Raw genomic sequence first — 20,603 nt, forward strand, 5'->3', positions numbered from 1 at the left:
ATGAATAGTTTATTAATAAAAATAAATAGTATAGTAATCACTGTAACATGTCAACATTACTAAACAGCATTAGCCAAGTATTTGAATATTTTATTCAGTTATAAGCATTTTTTTAGTTTTAGAAATACAAATAAAACAATCAAAGTACACCATTGAAGCCCATTTTAAGTGTCACATCCAAGAACAAGAATTGAAATAAAGTGATGTAAAATATCTGTTCTATTAAAGAGGTTTTCTCTTTTGTGCGACTTCATTGAATACTAACCATTCCTGTCACTATTATATACGATACTCTTGTATTTGAACACAGCCAGAAAATTATAATGCAATACTCCGAGTATGTGCAATATTCACGTACGGCATTACATTTCGTTGATTATGTATATGTGTAACATATATTTTTTTATTATTTTTAAATCTATTAGCTACCGTGTGTAAGACGCAGGCTTACACATGAAACTTAATGGGACACATTTTAAAAATATTTGTACTGAATACTCACAATATATAGTCATTGTGGACTTGCAACAAAATTAAAATAGTAAAGTATTTGTATTAAAATTCTGCCCAGTCTACTGACGTCAGATCCTAGTAAACAGACAAAAAAATTTTTAAATCCATATGTGATGAACATACATATTAAAACGTCTCTGCTACTAAAGGCATGCATTTACACATTCTTCCGCATTCAGTGATTTCTTAAGTGCAATAAGGGGATCACATCCTACCCCATTCTGGAACACTGCCTCCTCCACTATTTGCTGTTCATTTACATTTACATTTATATCCCGCAAGCCACCCCAAGGTGTGTGGCGCAGGACACTTTACGTGCCACTGTCATTACCTCCCTTTCCTGTTCCAGTCGCGAATGGTTTGCGGGAAGAACGACTGCCGGTAAGCCTCCGTGCGCGCTGGAATCTCTCTAATTTTACATTCGTGATCTCCTCGGGAGGTATAAGTAGGGGGAAGCAATATATTCGATACCTCATCGAGAAACGCACCCTCTCGAAACTTGGACAGCGAGCTACACCGCGATGCAGAGAACCTCTCTTGCAGAGTCTGCCACTTGAGTTTGCTAAACATCTCCGTGACACTATCACGCTTACCAAAGAACCCTGTGACGAAATGCGCCGCTCTTCTTTGAATCTTCTCTACCTCCTCTGTCAACCAGACCTGGTACGGATCCCACACTGATGAGCAATACTCAAGTACAGGTTGAACGAGTGTTTTGTAAGCCACCTCCTTTGTTGATGGACTACATTTTCTAAGGACTCTCCCAATTAGTCTCAACCTGGCACCCGCCTTACCAACAATTAATTTTATATGACCATTCCACTTCAAATCGTTCCGCACGCATACTCCCAGATATTTTACAGAAGTGACTGCTACCAGTGTTTGTTCCGCTATCATATAATCATACAATAAAGGATCCTTCTTTCTATGTATTCGCAATACATTATATTTGTCTATGTTAAGGGTCAGTTGCCACTCCCTGCACCAAGTGCATATCTTCCTGCATTTCGCTGCAATTTTCTAATGCTGCAAGTTCTCTGTATACTACAGCATCATCCGCGAAAAGCCACATGGAACTTCCGACACTATCTACTATGTCGTTTATATATATTGTGAACACGACATATATTGTTGACACGACACATGGTGCCAGGTAGCTTCTTCCAGGTATTCGCCAAAGCAGACCCTTCCGTTGGTTGCCACAGGGTACAGCGTGACTCATCACTCATTTCCAGCCATCAGCTTTCCAATGACGACGATGTTTACACCACCTCAATCGTCGCTTGCACTGACCACAGAAGTGTTTAGCTTATGAGGAGCTGCTCGTCCATTTAATAATAGATTTTTAACTTCCTACGCGCAGTTATTGTGCTAGATGGACTGCTGGTAGCACTTTGTAGCTCACACGTGATTACTTCCGCCGACTTTGTCCAATTTTTTACGACCACCTTCCGTAATACCCGACAGTCCCTGTCCATCTGTACATAAGGTCAGCCTGGTCTTGATTTACTGTGATTCTTCCTTTGCGTGTTCGTTTCAGAATGACGTCACCAACAGTCAGCTTGGACGGCTTTAGAATGGTTGAAATGTCCCTGGTGAGATTGTTACTACGGTGACATCCAATGACAGTTCTACGTTCGAAGCCAAAGGACTCTCCTGAAGCGAGCCGTTCTGCTGATACTACTTGTCTGATGACAGCATTATACTCCCCCACCTCCTTTTATACCGGTGGGTCCGCTTTTCGTGGTATCTAGGATTCAGTCTTGCGTTACATAAGGGTCTCTGGATGTTTTTGATCAGACAGTGTGAAATGTAGGCGGGCAGGAAAAATAGCCAGGCAGATAGACTGGAAATTCCCAAATGAAGTTTTTCGCTGGATATTACCGTATCAGAATGCACCGAGGCGACATCATCATGAAACATTAGGAAACATCAACGAACAAATGGATGCATTTATTGGAAGACTGCAATGAAGGGAGCAGTCCATAGCAGTCCTTTACCCAACAATGGATGTCAAATGACTGCGGTTGCTGGAGATGATATTCTTCTCTAATAAACATAAATCTACCGAAATGGTGATTATTACGTAAATCATAATATACAGTGTCAATCTACCGAAATGTTGATTATTACGTAAATCATAATATACAGTGGTCATTAAATGATAACACAGCCAAGCAAAAAAAATTTATTTCCGTTATTTTTTGTTATGTAGTAGCTTATTTACACTAACTACTTATCGAACTTAAGGTTTTTCCCCTTCACATACGTAACGTTCTAGTCTCACTGAAAACGAGAAAATTGGCAAAACACACCTAAATTGAATGAAAAATTAATTAATTTCTCAGTGTCAGACAGGTTTTAATGAAATGTAACCACGTAAACATCACTTTATTGTATCCGAATGAAGTCTCCGTTGGCTTATGTTTCCGTCCTCTCTTCTCCTCAAAAGGTCTAATACTGATACAATAGTTTCTCACCATGTGGATATTCCAGCTTCTCTGCTGTTGTGCCTCTATCACTTTAATGATCTGGTGAAACCTCTCACGTTATTAGAATGAGATTTTCACTCTGCAGCGTAGAGTTCGAGTCTCGGTCCGGCACGCAGTTTTCATCTGCCAGGAAGTTTCACTCACGTTATTCCTGACTGACATCGTACAGATTTTCGGGGAAATAATCGCAGTAAATTTTCAAAACGTCAATTTGAGGATCATCAGACGAGAATACCGCTTTGAAATTTTCCAACAGAATAAAAGGTGAATTACTTTCACTGTCCCGGAACTGGCCAACAACCTCCATGAACGATACCCAAACATCCCTGTCATTCACAGTCACTTTTGAGTTAAAGCAGGAGAGTGTAATGTGATAGTTTGGATCAGATCGATTACTAGAAAGTGACAGTGTTCTGATGACTCAGGTATGGTGAAATGTGGGCCTGTATATAAGACTCGAGATGTCTAACGCGATTTACCTTTGTCCAATAGTAATTAGTTCCTTTTAGTCGTATGGATCGCGGTTTGTCTTCATGCTCTGCTCCTGTTTGAGCCAGGATCATCAGGTAAAAGGTTTTTTGTTCAGTCCGGACCAGTGGCCATTTGTATATCCCTTCAAACATCTGTCTACGTTAGAGTACATCAAGCAATGAATCACGACGAACCGTAGCTGGTGCGCAGGCAAACAGTGCGAACGCATTACTTCCTTTTGCAAAGGATTCTAATTGGGCTGAAATTAATGCACAGCTAATGCCACCATTTCTGTGATGCACCGTTCGGATTTTACGTGCAAAAACAGTCACCCTCGTTCGGAATTTACGTGCAGTCTCCCTTAAATAACTCCAGACTGGAGCGTGACTGATGGTTCAAATTTGGTCCACCCGTGTACTGGTCTCATCAAACTTCTCTGATCTCAGAGAAGTTTGAAAGAAATCTTCCTGCATTTGGATTTTACGTGCGAAAAACAGGTTTTACTGGGAGGTGCCACTTCTATACTTCAGACTTGTACGAACTTTGCACGAAGGTGGACAAATGGATAAAGTGAAAACGAATTTTTTTTATATAATAATCTTTACCCATTGTCGATATAATCATAGTTTAAAGACGAGCTACATCTGGCATCTAAATTCAGTTTTACGTGAATTGAATTTCGGTAACTATGTGAAGTGAATAAAATAAATTAAAAAACGTAGTCTTACAATATATTTGAAAACTTGCTTTAAAAAAGCTATCTTCATTTGGAATTTACACGTTTTTTTTAATGCGTGCCCCTTCTATATTTCAGACTTGTGGGAATCGATTCAACTATTGTGAGGAGGTATATAAATACATGTTATTAATGGTCGGCTTGTTGTTTTGTGAAAGCTTGATCTCTTGCCACGATATAGCTTCTAAAGTTGCACATAAAACGCACGCACAATCCCGTTTCACGCGAATCGCACGTGCTGAGACGGTTTAAGTTTTTATTATTGCGTAGTTTCAATAAACAGTGACAAGAATTTTAAAATAAGACATAATAACAAGACGTGTGCTTTTCGGTAATTATTATTTGTTGAGAGAATCATTGAGGTTGCGACATAGTAACCTTTTAAATACGCTAGTCTATGTAATATGGTCGTGTCGCAAGTTTATCTACGTAATAGGAACTATTTAAATACCTACTACCATGGTAGTTAATATTTCGTTAGCTGTCGTATTTATATGTTCTGTTATATTGTGCACAGTATTGTGTGTTTATACACTACTGGTCATTAACATTGCTACAAGACGAAGATGACGTGCTACAGACGCGAAATTTAACCGACAGGAAGAAGATGCTGTGATATACAAATGATTAGCTTTTCAGAACATTCACAGAAGGTTGGCGCCGGTGGCGCACCTGCAACGTGCTGACATGAGGAAAGTTTCCAATCGATTTATCATGGAAACGTTGTCGTGCTGCCTCGTGTAAGGAGGAGAAATGCGTACCATCACGTCTCCGACTTTGATAAAGGTCGGATTGTAGCCTATCGCGATTGCGGTTTATCGTATCGCGACATTGCTGCTCGCGTTGGTCGAGATCCAATGACTGTTAGCAGAATATGGAACTGGTGGGTTCAGGAGGGTAATACGGAACGCCGTGCTGGATCCCAACGGCCTCATATCACTAGCAGTAGAGATGACAGGCATCTTATCCTGATGGCTGTAACGGATCGTGCAACCACGTCTTGATCCCTGAGTCAACAGATGGTGACGCTTGCAAGACAACAACCATCTGCACGAACAGTTCGACGACGTTTGCAGCAGCATGGACTATCAGCTCGGATACCACGGCTGCGGTTACCCTTGACGCTGCATCACAGACAGGAGCGCCTGCGACGGTGTACTCAACGACGAACCTGGGTGCACGAATGGCAAAACGTCATTTTTTCGGATGAATCCAGGTTCTGTTTACAGCATCATGATGCTCGCATCATTGTATGGCGGCATCGCTGTGAACGCACATTGGAAGTGTGTATTCGTCATCGCCATACTGGCGTATCAACCGGCGTGATGGTACGGTGTGCCATTTGGTTACACGTCTCTGTCACCTCTTGTTCGCACTGACGGCACTTTGAACAGTGGACGTTACATTTCAGAAGTGTTACGACCCGTGACTCTACCCTTCATTCGATCCCTGGGAAACGCTACATTTCAGCAGGATAAAGCACGACCGTATGCTGCAGGTCCTGTACGGGTCTTTCTGGATACAGAAAATGTTCGACTGCTGCCCTGGCCAGCACATTCTCCAGATCTCTCACCAATTGGAAACATCTGGTCAATGGTGGGCGAGCAACTGGCTCGTCACAATACGCCAGTCACTACTCTTGATGAACTGTGGTATCGTGTTAAAGCTGAATGGGCAGCTGTACCAGTACATGGCATCGAAGCTCTGTTTGACTCAATGCCCAGGCGTATCAAGGCCGTTATTACGGCCAGAGGTGTTTGTTCTGGGTACTGATTTCTCAGGATCTATGTACCCAAATTGCGTGAAAATGTAATCACATGTCAGTTCTGGTATAATATATTTGTCCAATGAATACCCGTTTATCATCTGCTTTTCTACTTGGTGTAGCAATTTTAATGGCCAGTAGTGTGGTTATTTTTCATATGTTTGGACATACAGTCTCATGTGTACATGAACGAAATATACAGGTATGTAACTATAATACAAAAAATTAAAGAACAATAAAAAATTAAACAAAAGTAAGTATTAAATTAAACAACAACATAATAAAAAGAATACAAAAATACGAAAAAAAATAACAAACCTCCTTGACGTGGTGCGGAGGCTTGTCTGCTCTGAGAACACAATGGACGACACTGGACAAGTTCTTCCATACCGCGCAGGTAGCAGCAGAGGAGCCAGGCTGAGGGTGTCCACCTCAAAGAACTAGGTTCGACAACCGTTAAAAAACGTATACTGGATCAGTCGTCGCCCGATTCAACAGAACTCTACGTCGGTTGCCAAGCACTTGCGGTCTATGTCAAAACTATGGTGGACTAGAAGTTGGGAACCAGAAAGAAAAATGCTCCTACCACAGCCCAAACAAAGGTGAATACGTCCTGGGCAGAGTTTGGGACGTAAAGAAGGGAACTAGCTTTAAGACTTATTAGAGCTTGAAGACATTTGAATCAACACATCTTGACATATTCATGCCTTTGCTTGTGAGTAAACCGACTTCCGCAGCGTAGTGACCTCTCTTAGCTGCAGGGTGTTGACTCACATCTTGCAATTTATAGGCTGAAGTCCCCTATCCTGTGCTCAAAATCAATAGGATTCGCCAGACACAGTAAACAGCACATAATTTCAGATGATTAAAGACCATACAAGTAGCAACTAAAAAATTTTCTGGGGGAATAGGATGGCGGATTCGTACCTGAGGATACGATGTAACAATTTTCTGATTTCTAGTTGCAGGAGGAGGTTGATGATTTCCCTGAGGGAAGCATTTCTCCCCAAAACCAACCCTCTGTTACAAATATGGTGGGGGCAGAAATTTATGTGCTTCTAGAGGGGGGATGCATTTACAATAGAAAGTATCCCAGAGTGAGGATGCATGCACCCTAAACTTTAGTGACAGTTTGTGTTATTTGGATGTCATGACAAACACCATGTTCGACGACTTGATGACATGTGTCATATTATACTACATGACATCATGAATTGTGTTACTCCACTAGAAACGAAGTGTTGTTCAAATGGCTCTGAGCACTATGGGACTCAACTGCTGAGGTCATTAGTCCCCTAGAACTTAGAACTAGTTAAACCTAACTAACCTAAGGACATCACAAACATCCATGCCCGAGGCAGGATTCGAACCTGCGACCGTAGCGGTCTTGCGGTTCCAGACTGCAGCGCCTTTAACCGCACGGCCACTTCGGCCGGCTCGAAGTGTTGTATTACATGACATGGGTAGCAATGGTATTAATACGAGAAAGCAATAAAGGGCGAATATGTCAATATGTTTGGATTTAAGTTTCTTTGAAGCTACCAGATAATCTAGTTCCCTTCTTTTACATCCCTAGCTCTGGCCAGAACACATTCGACTTTTTTGTGCTATGATAGGAGCATTTACATTCGGGTTGTAATATGAAAGATCATTTCTTGTATAAATGGATATGACTCCGCTTAGTGAAACTATTTGAAAGTATTCTGTTTTTCATAAACTTCTTGTAATGCATGTATAAAGCCTCAACAAATTCCGGAAATGATTGCATTTTCCATTTCTGGCTCTGGTTTTCATTATTTTGCCTTAGTATGTTGCTATATATGCCAACAGCCTTGACGCAGTGGTAACACCAGTTACCATCAGATCACCGAAGTTAAGCACTGTTGTGCTTGGCTAGCACTTGGATGGGTCACTGTCTAGGTCTGCCGAGTGGTGTTGGCAAGTGGGGTGTACTCAGCCCTGTGAGGCCAGTTGAGGAGCTTCTTGACTAAGAAGTAGCGGCACAGGTCATGAAAACTGACAACGGTGGGAGAGGAGTATGCTGATCACTTGCCCCTCTGTATCCACTTCCTGTGACGCCTAAGGTCTGAGGACGACACGGCGGTAGGTCGGTAGAGTTTTGCCTTCATAGCCTGTTCGGGCAGTGTTTGTTGTTTGTTTTATTTTTATGTTGATATATCAGATAGAATAGCCCTTGATTTTTATAAACATAATGTACAATTCGGCTTCCACATGGACAACAAAATGACAAAAGTAGTCTGCACACCACCCACAAAATAGAACCATTTTCGCAATCCGGAATTTATGAAAACAAATATGATGACTGTGGAAGTTTCTGCATGGGGAAAAAAGGTTGTTGTTTCTGCACCTGATTAAGAGAGCACACAAATATAGGCCAGAATTGTGTGCATCTGCAAAATTACAGTCGTAATACCAGCTGCACTGAGAATTCTTTGAAGGTGCTACATATGTGAAGAAGGGTAACTTAATGACTGCTCTGGAGATGCTTTGATATATATAACGCCTTCAGTGACCAACTGAAACCTATACTGTGTGCCAAATAGACCTCAGAAGTCTAGATTGTTTTGTTCTTCTACTGTACTGCGGTGTAAGTACATATCTTTATCTATACAAACATGCTTCGTCATGTAAATAGTTCACTCAAGATTATTCTAAATAACCTTGCGTACAGAAATCGATTGCATATGGATCAGTTACTCTTTGCTCTAGATGTATCTCACATTACTGTCTCTTCCCAGTGTTGATTGACTTCAACCAGCATTTATGTAACAAAAATCTACATATCACATTACCCCTGTTAATGGTCCCAGCTGTCGACTATATTACCATGCAGGGAGACATGTGAGGTAATGGGCGAACTGTGGCGCCCTGAAAATATATTATAAGTTCGGGGTTGGAGTGGCCGCATGGGCCGCTAGGCAGGCCGACCACGTGGTGCCGGACGTTGGCCGATGCAAGAAGGGTCCAGTCGCATGGCTGGGAATTCCATGGTGATGCTGCGTCGATGAAGGAGACACGCCGGGAGTGCCAAAGATGTGAAACGTTATGGCAGACATTTCACAGTTTGCATTGGAAATTAATAGTAGCCAGATGAATCACGATATCTTAAAAAGAAACATGTACATTACTATAATTTGCATTAAGATTCTGATTGTGTAATCAGATTTTCAATATGAAACTTCCTGGCAGATTAAAACTGTGTGTCCGACCGAGACTCGAACTCGGGACCTTTGCCTTTCGCGGGCAAGTGCTAGTTCTGCAAGGTTCGCAGGAGATCTTCTGTAAAGTCTGGAAGGTAGGAGACGAGATACTGGCAGAAGTAAACCTGTGAGGACCGGGCGTGAGTCGTGCTTCGGTAGCTCAGATGGTAGAGCACTTGCCCGCGAAAGGCAAAGATCCCGAGTTCGAGTCTCGGTCGGCAACACAGTTTTAATCTGCCAGGAAGTTTCATATCAGCGCACACTCCGCTGCAGAGTGAAAATCTCATTCTGAAGATTTTCAATATCTTTATTAGCTTAAAGTTTAGTATCTGACAGTAAATTATACAAGTAACACCCAGCAAAGATTTTCCAAAATCTAAGCGCTTCATCCGATTTCGTCGATCGACGCATCTTTAGAAAGCTATTAGCGTAAACCTAAATTGTTATAAATTACATGCATGTAACTTGAATAGTACATGAGCTATTGGAGGTTAAAGTGGCCGATTACTATCGATCGCGTCAGGCCATTAGCACTCCAAAGTTGCACGAAAAAACGGTAGCACCATGCTAGTTTGTATTTGATATATACTTTTCATGAAGAAATTGGTTAAATATTTGCTGTGTTTGGAAGGCACAGAAACATTAGGCTACTGGCTTACCTGTTCCTTTGATATATGTTTATTTAATTTGTTTATGTATCTAATAATGTGTGTTAGAGCGTGTTTATGGTCTAGCCATAGGAATATTTATTCAATTTCAAGTTATTTAACTGTAAAACCAGTAATTCGAATGTGTTTCATTATGTTTGTGTGAGTGCGATGGTTTTAAGACATGGCGCGAGCCCTCTAGCCAATCACAACACTCATGAATGGGAAGACTGGATGGAAGCGGGGGAAGAGTTCTTCTTGGACAGTATCGGACAGGACACGGAAAGTGTTGGACGTGAAGGCGCGACGTAAAGTCTCGGGAAAGACTTGGAGTGGAGCAGTTTGCGCGTGATCGCGAGAGAAAGAAATACTACGGAGTGCCGACTTGTGAACTTGTGAGATTTCTGTGGTTTCTACAGTGAAGACATAGTATGCGTTTAGAAGTGAATATCTCGTGAGCTATGTTGTCGTTCATAACTAATAAGTGCAGTAGGAATCTATTGTTTCCCAACTTATATTTTATTTAATTGCTAGACCATCGACACCAATAAGTGTTTTTCAGAAATATACTGCATTCTCAGAAGTACTTCTACTATTGTCCTCATAATTTAAAGACGTTAAGATAGTACCTGCAGATTTTATTTAATTGCAATCTTTCGTTTACAATTGCCTATCTTACATTCAAAACTCGCAACCGCCAAGTGATAGGAATCTTCGACTATTCGATTCATGTGTATATTCATATTGTAAACTGTAGACTCAGCAGTATTTGGCTTGTAATGCGGCAACTACGTATCCCAGCCCCTAAACAACGAAACATGCCAAAACTTTTAATATTACAACTCTGAGTCGGAGGGTATGTGGTTGAGTGCCACCACACCATCACATCACATTTTTATTAGAAAGCCTGCAGACACAGCTATAAAAGGACATCATTATTTCTGTGCTGCACTAGGACGTCGAATCTTGTAAGTATGTGATTGTTAACACACTTCAAATTTCTTGTGCCTGCAATTGTTGTCTTATTATTTCTTTAGTGCGTTGTATTATAGCTTTGTAGATGGTTGATAATCAAAGACAAGCCGAAACGGAAATTAAAAGCACAATAAAAGCGGTTACAATCAAAACCAGATAACGATGTCAGCTGACGAATGGTTCTTTCTGTTATTTATTAAAAGAAGCTAAAGTTTTCGTCTACTGTGTAACATCAGATCCGAAAATTTAATATGAAAAAGGTATTCCATTAGATAAGAAATTCGATTGCAAGGCACCACCATTACATGTTCAGTTAAATCAAATTTATAAAGGTACAAATTTGTAAAATCTAAATCTGATGAAGTAACATTAATTAATTGGAAAGTTATTTGTTAGTAAATTATATTATATTAATAGACCGTAAAGTTCATGAATCAACATTATAAATAAACATCCAGTTGTGTCAGTGTTTGTTTTGGTTCCACCACTGCCAAGAGTGAACACTTGAGGTTATAGTGAGTAGCTGTGAGAGGAGTACAGGCACAAGTACAGCAAGATGTGAAGGATAGTTACTAGCGTTTTGTAACCACGGTGCACCCAGTACAAACGAAGACAATAAAAGAAATTATAGTGAAAAATTCACAAATGAAGTAACTGTTTTGAACGCCTGTAATCGAAATCTAGAGCTTAAAATCTCTTACTTAAGGAACTTTGAAAAACGAAGAAGAAACTCATACAATAATGTTTGATCTTAATCAAGAAATTCAAATAAAAACAGGATGTCTCAAACTTTTTTGTCAATCTGGAAGAGACGATAGTGGGTCCGCAACAAATTACGTTGAGACAGGGAACCAATGGTCGGAAATGCATATTTATCGCTTTGCGGAGATACACAACGTATACCGCATAACAACAACATAGCTCATATCAATCGTTCAATGCGACAACCTCCAACTGATGCATGTATTGCAACAGCGTATGCAGTATTACCGCACCCTCGCAAAGATCCCAGGCGTCTGTTGTACACTGGAACAGACGGAGTACAGTCCTGACCACCAAACACACTGTTTGATTGGTCCACGTCACCTGGCGTTCCTGTGAATGCTGTTACAGTCCTTGGAGACTGCACACCACGTTGTCCGCGAAAGGATGTGGTTTCAGCACAACCCAACACACTTCAGTGTTAATGTTGACAACCACCTGAGCAACATGTACCGTCGTCGTTGGATTGGAGGTGGTGGTCCTGTCCCATGGCCAGCACGATTGGCGAATTTCACAGCTCTGGACTTTCTCCTTTGGGATTACATCAAGATATTATTGTATGAAACCCCAGTAGTAATTGATGAAGACCTGATTAGTAGTGTCCAAACTGCTTGTCTCCTTGCACAACACATACCAGAGATATTTAAGAGAATGTAGCAGAACTTCATGCGCCGTTGCCATGCATGCACTGAGGCTGGCGGTCGTCACTTTGAACAATTACTATCAACTGCGTTGATGTTATGTGGTGTATGCTGTGTATGTCCATAACACAATAAATATGTGATTCCAACCACTGGTTCCCTATCTCAGCATAATCGGTTATGGACTCACCATCACCTATTTCAATTTGACCCAGAAGGTTTGTGATTCCTTTGCTTCCAGTTCTCAAGTAAATTTTTATGTACAGGTTGAACAAATATATGTAAAAACCCGGAAGAAATGCAGGCTTGAACATAGATGAGGATGGTAGATAAAAGCCTGCAGATGGTGTTTTATCTGACCGTGAACGGCACCTGTACAATGTCCTCAATACGTTGCAGTGGTCAGAACAGTGTTCTGACTTGCTGTGAGTGCATTATGTGAGCAATTTGCTGGTACTCATATGGTGGGAGCTTCAGTTACCAAGGTAGCCGAACTGTTTCGTGTAACAACGGGCACCGTATCGAAGCTTTATACCTCATACACAGAAAACGAAAAAACACCATCCGCATGCTCACAGCTCAGACGGAAGTGATCGTGACAGACCATCACTGAAGAGGATTGTGACGAGAGGTAAGGGGACTGAAGCCGGATACGTCACTGCAGAACTGAATGCCACACTCGCGAACCCTGTCACCACATAAAAGAACACGAAGGAATCTCCGTGAAGCGTTGTTGTTGTTGTTGTTGTTGTTGTTGTAGTGGTCTTCAGTCCAGAGACTGGTTTGATGCAGCTCTCCATACTACTCTATCCTGTGCAAGCTCCTTCATCTCCAAGTAACTGCTGCAACCTACATCCTTCTGAATATGCTTAGTGTATTCACCTCTTGGTCTCCCTCTACGATTGTTTCCCTCCGCGCTTCCCTCCTATACTAAATTGGTGATCCCTTGATGTCTCACAACATGTCCTATTCAATTTGTGCCCAAAGTCCTCTTCTCTCCAATTCTACTCAGAACCTCCTTATTAGTTACGTGATCTACCCATTTAATCTTCAGCATTCTTCTGTAGCACCACATTTCGAAAGCTTCTATTCTCTTCTTGTCTAAACTATTTATCGTCCATGTTTCACTCCCATACATGGCTACATTCCATACAAATACTTTCAGAAGGATTTCCACACACTTAAATCTATACTCGATGCTAACGAACTTCTCTTCTTCAGAAACGCTTTCCTTGCCATCGCCAGTCTACATTTTATATCCTCACTGTTTTGACCATCATCAGTTACTTTGCTCCCCAAATAGTAAAACTCATTTACTACTTTAAGTGTCTCATTTCCTAATCTAATTCCCTCAGCGTCACCTGATTTAATCCGACTACATTCCATTATCCTCGTTTTGATTTTGTTGATGTTCATCTTATATCCTCCTTTCAAGACACTGTCCATTCCGTTCAGCTGCTCTTCCAAGTCCTTTGTCTCTCACAGAATTACAATGTCACCGGCAAACCTCAAAGTTTTAATTTCTTCTCCATGGTTTTTAATTCCTACTCCAAATTTTTCTTTTGTTTCCTTTACTGCTTGCTCAGTATACAGATTGAATAACATCGAGGATAGGCTACAACTCTGTCTCGCTCCCTTCGCAGACACTGCTTCCCTTTCATGCCCCTCTACTCTTTTAATTGCCATCTGGTTTCTGTACAAATTGTAAATAACCGTTCGCTCCGTGTATTTTACCCCTGCTACCTTCGGGATTTGAAAGAAAGTATTCCAGTCAACATTGTCGAACGCTCCATGAACTAGGAACTGGAATGCCACAACCATTCATAGTGACGCAAATGTCAGTAATGGGAAAACGTGGTGCTGAAGAAATAAAACCTGAACTATGGAGCAATGGAAGAACGTCATTTGGTCCATGCGCCTTCTTTCACACACTCTACCACTTACAGGCGCAGTGTACATGGCAAGAGTGAAACATAGAGGGGTTTCAGTAATGATTTGAGCAGCCATATCGTGGTAGGCCAATAGTTACTTCGCTAGGTCGCATTTCTGTCAGTCATTATGTGACGATTTTGGTTGATCAGATCCATCTTAGATAACGGTATTTGTTCCCCAATGGTAACGCTGTGTTCCAGGCAGATAGGGCCCCTGTTCACAAAGCACACAACGTCTAAGACTGGTTTTGTGAGGTCGAAGAGGAATTGTCGCACGTCTCCTGACCACCGTCACAGTCACCAGGTCTCAGTGTTATTGGAGTGAAGGGTACATGATCGCTATGCACCTGCATGAGCGTTACATGGACTTGCCACTATTTTGCAGGAAAAATGGTGTAACATTTGTAAAATACCCTTTCTGTTGTAAATTTTGAAGGTTACTGGTATGAGGTAAAGTAAATTGACTGAGAAATGGCAGATTACAATTAACTGATGTGTGGGGCGGAAAATCAGCGTAAATAGTGTTAATCTGTCCGTCATTCATAAGCTCATACATGGCAATGGGAAGACAATTAAAAATTTGAATGCCAGCATTGAAATTATACAAAAATAACTCTCCAAAATAATGTCGAACTTCGCAGTAAAAATCTAAGTGAAGGCAGGATCTAGCACTGATCTTGTGATATGCAATTGAAGCTGCTACAATGGCATCACCAAATTAAGACGTCCGACTTGATTCGCACTCTTTAATAATTTTTCTTCTTTATTGTATTTCGGTCCCCCCCCCCCCCTCCCCAATCCGAGGGAAGAGGTCTGGCAGCAGCGTAACACGCCACTCTGCAGCCTACAGATAAAGTTAAAACCATAATGAGGAGATATAACAATAAAAGACGTGAGAAAACGGTGACTGGTTAAAACTGGTACATGGCGAAAAAGATGTGAAGAAAACATAAAAAAACAGAGAAGTTTGTGATGCTGATTAAAAACGCTTAGGAAATAGACAGGCACAATTGAAAAACATGGCGACAGTCTGGATTTTGTTGGCAACACTTTAAAAAGGGGACGTACAACACTGAGCACTCATGGAAAACACTGTGCTATAGAGTACGAAGGCATAAGGGTATGGGGGGGGGGGGAGGACCCGGACAGATGAGGGGGGGAAAGGGGAGGAGCCAATGGAAGGAGAGGGCCCAGAAAAAGGGGGGAGCAGGGCGGATGCGAGAAAGTAGGTGTGAAGGCAGCAGAGGGGAAGAAAAAGGATTCCGGGGGAGAGAATAGAGCCAAGGAATTGGTAGGTGGAGAAAAAAACAGGATGGAATGGAATGGGGGGAGAGGGAGCCCAGGAAAAGGACAGAGGGAGGGAGGGGGAGGTGAGGACCGTAGTTGATAGGAGGGATAAATGGAGAGAGAGAGAGAGAGAGAGCATCATCCAGTAGGGGTACTTGATGGGAGCTACCTCAGGAAAGGAGATGAAGAGTGTAGAGGTGGAGGGTAGGGCGGTGGGGGACCCAGTGGTGAGGACATGGCAGTGGGCGAGGGTTGGAGAGGAGAGGAGCAACCAGAGAATGAGGTGGATCAAGTCAGTGGGAGGTGTAGAGGACGTGGACATGTTCGAGGAAAAGGAGAAGGTGGGGGAAAGGAATCAGGTCATACATGATCCGCATGAGGAGGGGGGGGGGGGGTGTGGATATCCAGGTGGGACGGCCATAACAGAGGATTTTATGGATTAAGGATTTGTGGGTGTGGAGGATGGTAGCGGGGTTAAACCCCCATATCTGGCCTGATAGGTGTTTAATGAGAAGGAGGCCTTTGTGGGCTTTGGATTGGATAGAGTGGAGATGAGGGATCCAGATGAGGTGACGGTCAGTGGTGAGTCCAAGGTATGTCAGACAATTTTTGCTTCAAAAATACTTATGAAACAAGTTAGGACAAGGAAATGTTTAAGAGCATGATTAAATAGTAGTTGCACCTCAATAAGTTTATAATGCTCATAAAATATACAACAAAGAATGAAACGATCTAGTGCCTAACGTGCAATCAGGAGGAGCTCCAAAATAGGAAAGACAGCAGCAGATTCTGCGGCTCCAGCGTTTGTTTTTAAAACTAAATACGAATGAAAAGTTAAAAAATGTAGCAGTAGATGGCGCTGTAAGCAGCATAATGCAGAGAGAATACAAAAGGCCCTCTAGACAGCAAAGAATGTGTTCAATTACCGAACTCGATGCATGGCTCACTTCTGTTTCAAACAGTTGTTAGCTTGCAACTTGTTTCTGATAGTATTTCTTAATATGATTTCACTTAATGATTATTGGTGTGTAATAATGTAATATATAGACTATTAAATACACTATTGATAAAATTTTCTCGATTGAAACGTTTTTCAAATGGCTCTGAGCACTATGGGACTTAACATCTGTGGTCATCAGTCCCCTAGAACTTAGAACTACTTAAACCTAACTAACCTAAGGACATCACACACATCCATGGCCGAGGCAGGATTCGAACCTGCGACCGTAGCAGTCGCGCGGTTCCGGACTGAGCGCCTGGAACTGCTAGACCACCGCGGCCGGCGAAACGTTTTTGAACATGAGTATAATAAACTATTACTCCAGGGTACCTGACCATGCAGCACCTTTGGAGAGTTACTTCTCATTTGGAAAAAAACGTCAAATCTCTGGAGTCACTTTTGTAGTGTCAGAAAGATACTTCTGCATGTGTAAAGCAAATGCCATAATTTCATACTGGAATAAGAAAATGTACTAAACTTATTCTTAAAATAGGTCTTAGTCTGCCATCTACCTTTCGTACTAACAGGTTCATATGATTGTTGACCTTTAAACCACTCCAAACGCATATTCCGATATATTTAATGGACATGTCTGGTTCCAATGCTTGTTCAACAATCGTGCAATCATAAAATAATGGGTCTCTAGAGCTATTTATATACAATACGTTGCACTTTTTTATGTCGAGGGCCAACTATCAGATGCTACGCCATGTTGTAACGATTATTCCTTTTTATAACGTAAGGCACACATGCTGTGCTGTGGGGTGAGCGGTATGGTTGAAAATGGACACACTTCATACGCCGTGATCGCAGTGTAGGCTCTTTTATTGCTCCAAGATGACCGGTTTCGATAGTCTTAAGCTGTCATCACCTGATCTACTGGGAATCAAAAACAACAAGGAGGGTGGAGGGAGACCACAATTTATACGATGGACATACAAAAATAAACAAAAATGTTCCATGTGCCCTCTGGCACGTGCTATAAAATTTCCATGTTACATCACATGAAGTCAAAGCGTGAAAGGCACTCTTCAATTATACATGCCTTGATAAAAGTCCAGTCGATAAAATGCACACAATTGGTGAAATGCATTGCTGGCAACGACCGTATGTGATCGCTTAGCATGTACCACACACGCCACGCAGCGGCTAGACAGGTAACTACGTAGCGGGTCTGCCTCCTCAATTTCAACACTAAGCCGGCAGCGGCGTGCAGGGCGGCAAGCTTGTGAGAATCATGTTCGCCGCCAGTTCGCATGGCCGATGCGAGAATTTTAACTGTGTGTTCTTTTTGTGATTTGTGTGCGTACCAAATGCGCTTATTTTATCGACTGGACTTATTTATCAAGGTATGTGTATGTGAAGAGTGCCTTTTATGCTTTGACTTCATGTGATGTAACATGGAAATTTTATAGCGAGTGCCAGAAGGTACGTGGAATATTGTATATTTTTATATGTCCATCATATGAATTGCAGTCTTCCTTATTATCTTTATATCCCCATAGATCAAATGATGGCATCTTAATATTATCGAAATCGGTCATTTTGGAGCAATAAAAGTGTCTACACTGTGATCGCGGCGTATGAAGTGTGTTCATTTTCCTTTTTAGTCAGTCCCATGACGAGTGACTGCAATGGTTTGCAACCTAGTTGAGGTGAGTTAGGTAGTAGAAGCAAAAGTTTCACTGTGAAGTCTTCGTTTTCGCGCTTACTACACCATAGCCGAATTTCGCAACCCGACCGCAAATATTAACGAACTGAAAACTTAGTACATTAAGTGAACCGATACTAAATCTCAGTATGTTTGTGTTACCACTTGTTGCAGCTTAGAGGTTTATTCGGAACGTTGCCAGTGTAAACATTTCACCACTCTGAAAACATCAGCGATACACAGTCTCTGGTTTCCAGAGGTTGCCGTATTGAGTAGGGCGTCGGCAGGGAGGTAGCTAAGAGTCGAGTTGCAGTCGTCTAGTAGTAGTTGCTGAGTTGCGGAAAGAGGGTGTTGTATCAGCTTAGAGAGCTGAGGTGCCGCACAGAGGTTTCTATTTAAAATGTTCCTTGATGTGTAGCCTTAGGATGAACGATTATTTTTAGGATGTTTCTATGAAGAGACGACTCTTGAGACATGGGTAACTTATTTTGAGTTCGTTAGCAGCAAGCGTGACTTCAGTAATCACTGCCATACAAAGAATTCTTTGTGCCCAATAATATCTACATGTTTAATCACGGAGAACTATCAGTCATGTCAGATGAATTCGCAATTTCGAATAATGGCTGCCATCGGCTGTAGAATGGACTGACGACGATTAAAATTTGTGCCGGACCGGGACTCTAACACGAATTTCCCACCTTTTCCTCACCATTTGGCTATCCGTGCATGACTCAGATTTTGCACGGATAGCCAAATGGTAAGACGACCGCTCGCGATAAGTGGGAAATTCGGTCCGGCACAAATTTTCATTGTCGTAATTCCATTCTACAGCCGATGGCAGCCATTATTCGAAATTGCGAATTCATCTCATGTGTTTCGTAACGGCTGCGGTCGCCACATTGCATCGTCATCTGGATAACACAGGCACTGCAATATTGTATCAGTCATGTGTTCAGTATTCTAATTAACATTCCCCATTTCGGTTGGTTAAATAGTATTTCATTCGGAATCCAAGTAAACAATTTTTTGTAATAGAAATGTTTTGTAGAAGCAGAAATTATGACGTATGACAATGGGGAGAAGAAAGATACAGATGGTCCGTATTAGTTTGAGTTTCTTTTTGTGTCATTAAGATGAATGAATATAATTTTAAAGTAGTTCATTTTGTCATGTAAAAATGTTTTAGAATTTTTTATGAAAATTTGCTCGCCCACTCCGTGCATTTTGGCATGGGTAGTAATTAATAATTTTGAAAAGATAAATTAGCAATGTAAATAAATAAGAAAAAAAGCAAACTACCATGCAGTTATTTACTTTAGCTGATCATTCTCTCCGTGCAGCCACAACAAAATCAAGTTATCCGCTGCAAGGTGAGAACGTATTGTAGGACCGAGATGAACGTTTTTCACAGAATATTGGTAACAATCTTCAGTTAGTGAAATTTCATGTAAATTTAACATATACGTTTTTGTAATAGGCCACATTTAAATTGCTAATCTGAGTATTCTTGTGAATCATTTTTATGCAATATAATGTACATACAGTGAGACACAATTCAGATTTATCAGAATCGTATTCCTGAAAAGTAATTTGCATAAATAACTTCATGTTCAAATGTAGCGTACCTACGCCTATTCTAGATCTGAAGCTGTAATCAGAATTTAGAAACCAGAGTTTTCAGATTGTTAGCGAGAAGTTCAGTTACACGCAGTTCCAGCATACCATCAACAACGTACAGTCAACTTTCACGATTACCACAGCGTTCGGTACAATGTAACAGCTTCTGGATATCATTCGGGCGCTGCCATGAGGAAATAAGCGAATAATTTCTGTATATAAAAGGCAATGCACTGACTGGCTGACTGACTGATAATCGCCCAGCCCAAACAGCTAAGAATAGAAACTCTAAATTTGGAGAAGGTGTGGATCCTACACAGTAGGTATCGTTTAAGAAGGGACTGTCCGAAATAAAGGGGTTAAATAGGGGATGAAAGGATTTCTGAATGTATGTCGCTATTAATGGAATTTTCAAGCTAGAATTAGGAAAACTGGTATTTCGTTTCTCTGCCAGAAAATGAAAAATACGTGTGTCAGCATTTTTGGAAATTCAGTCACTTAGTGGGTAAAATAGTGGGTGAAAGTTTTTTTGATAATTAAAATTACTGAATAATTTTTAAGGCTAGATGGGTGACTACTGGTAGTTGACTTCTGAGTTGGAAATAAAAAAAAATGTGTATTTTAGTTTTTCTGGAAATTCAACCTCTAAGGGAGTGCAAAATATGATAAAAGTTTTTAAGAAAATATTTCTTTACATTAAAAAAAATTTAATGCTAAATTTATGAAAATTTTTATTACACTTCTCGGTTAGTTATAAAGATGTATTTGTTAGGTGACGGAATTTGCTATGGAAATATCTCCACAATAACGCAAAAGTCATGATTAAAGATAACTCCGAACTTCAGCTACTAGAATCTCTTTTTGGTTAGAGGTACATTCGGAAAAGAACATGCT

The 20,603-nt window shown here is 41.1% G+C and overlaps 1 pseudogene; it reads left to right on the plus strand.

The window, feature by feature from the left end:
- Positions 1-7,799: 7,799 nt before the first annotated feature.
- On the plus strand, positions 7,800-7,918 carry LOC124778410 (annotated as a pseudogene).
- Positions 7,919-20,603: the final 12,685 nt, after the last annotated feature.

This window comes from Schistocerca piceifrons, chromosome 2 (genome assembly GCF_021461385.2).
Source record: "Schistocerca piceifrons isolate TAMUIC-IGC-003096 chromosome 2, iqSchPice1.1, whole genome shotgun sequence".
Classification (NCBI taxonomy): domain Eukaryota; kingdom Metazoa; phylum Arthropoda; class Insecta; order Orthoptera; family Acrididae; genus Schistocerca; species Schistocerca piceifrons.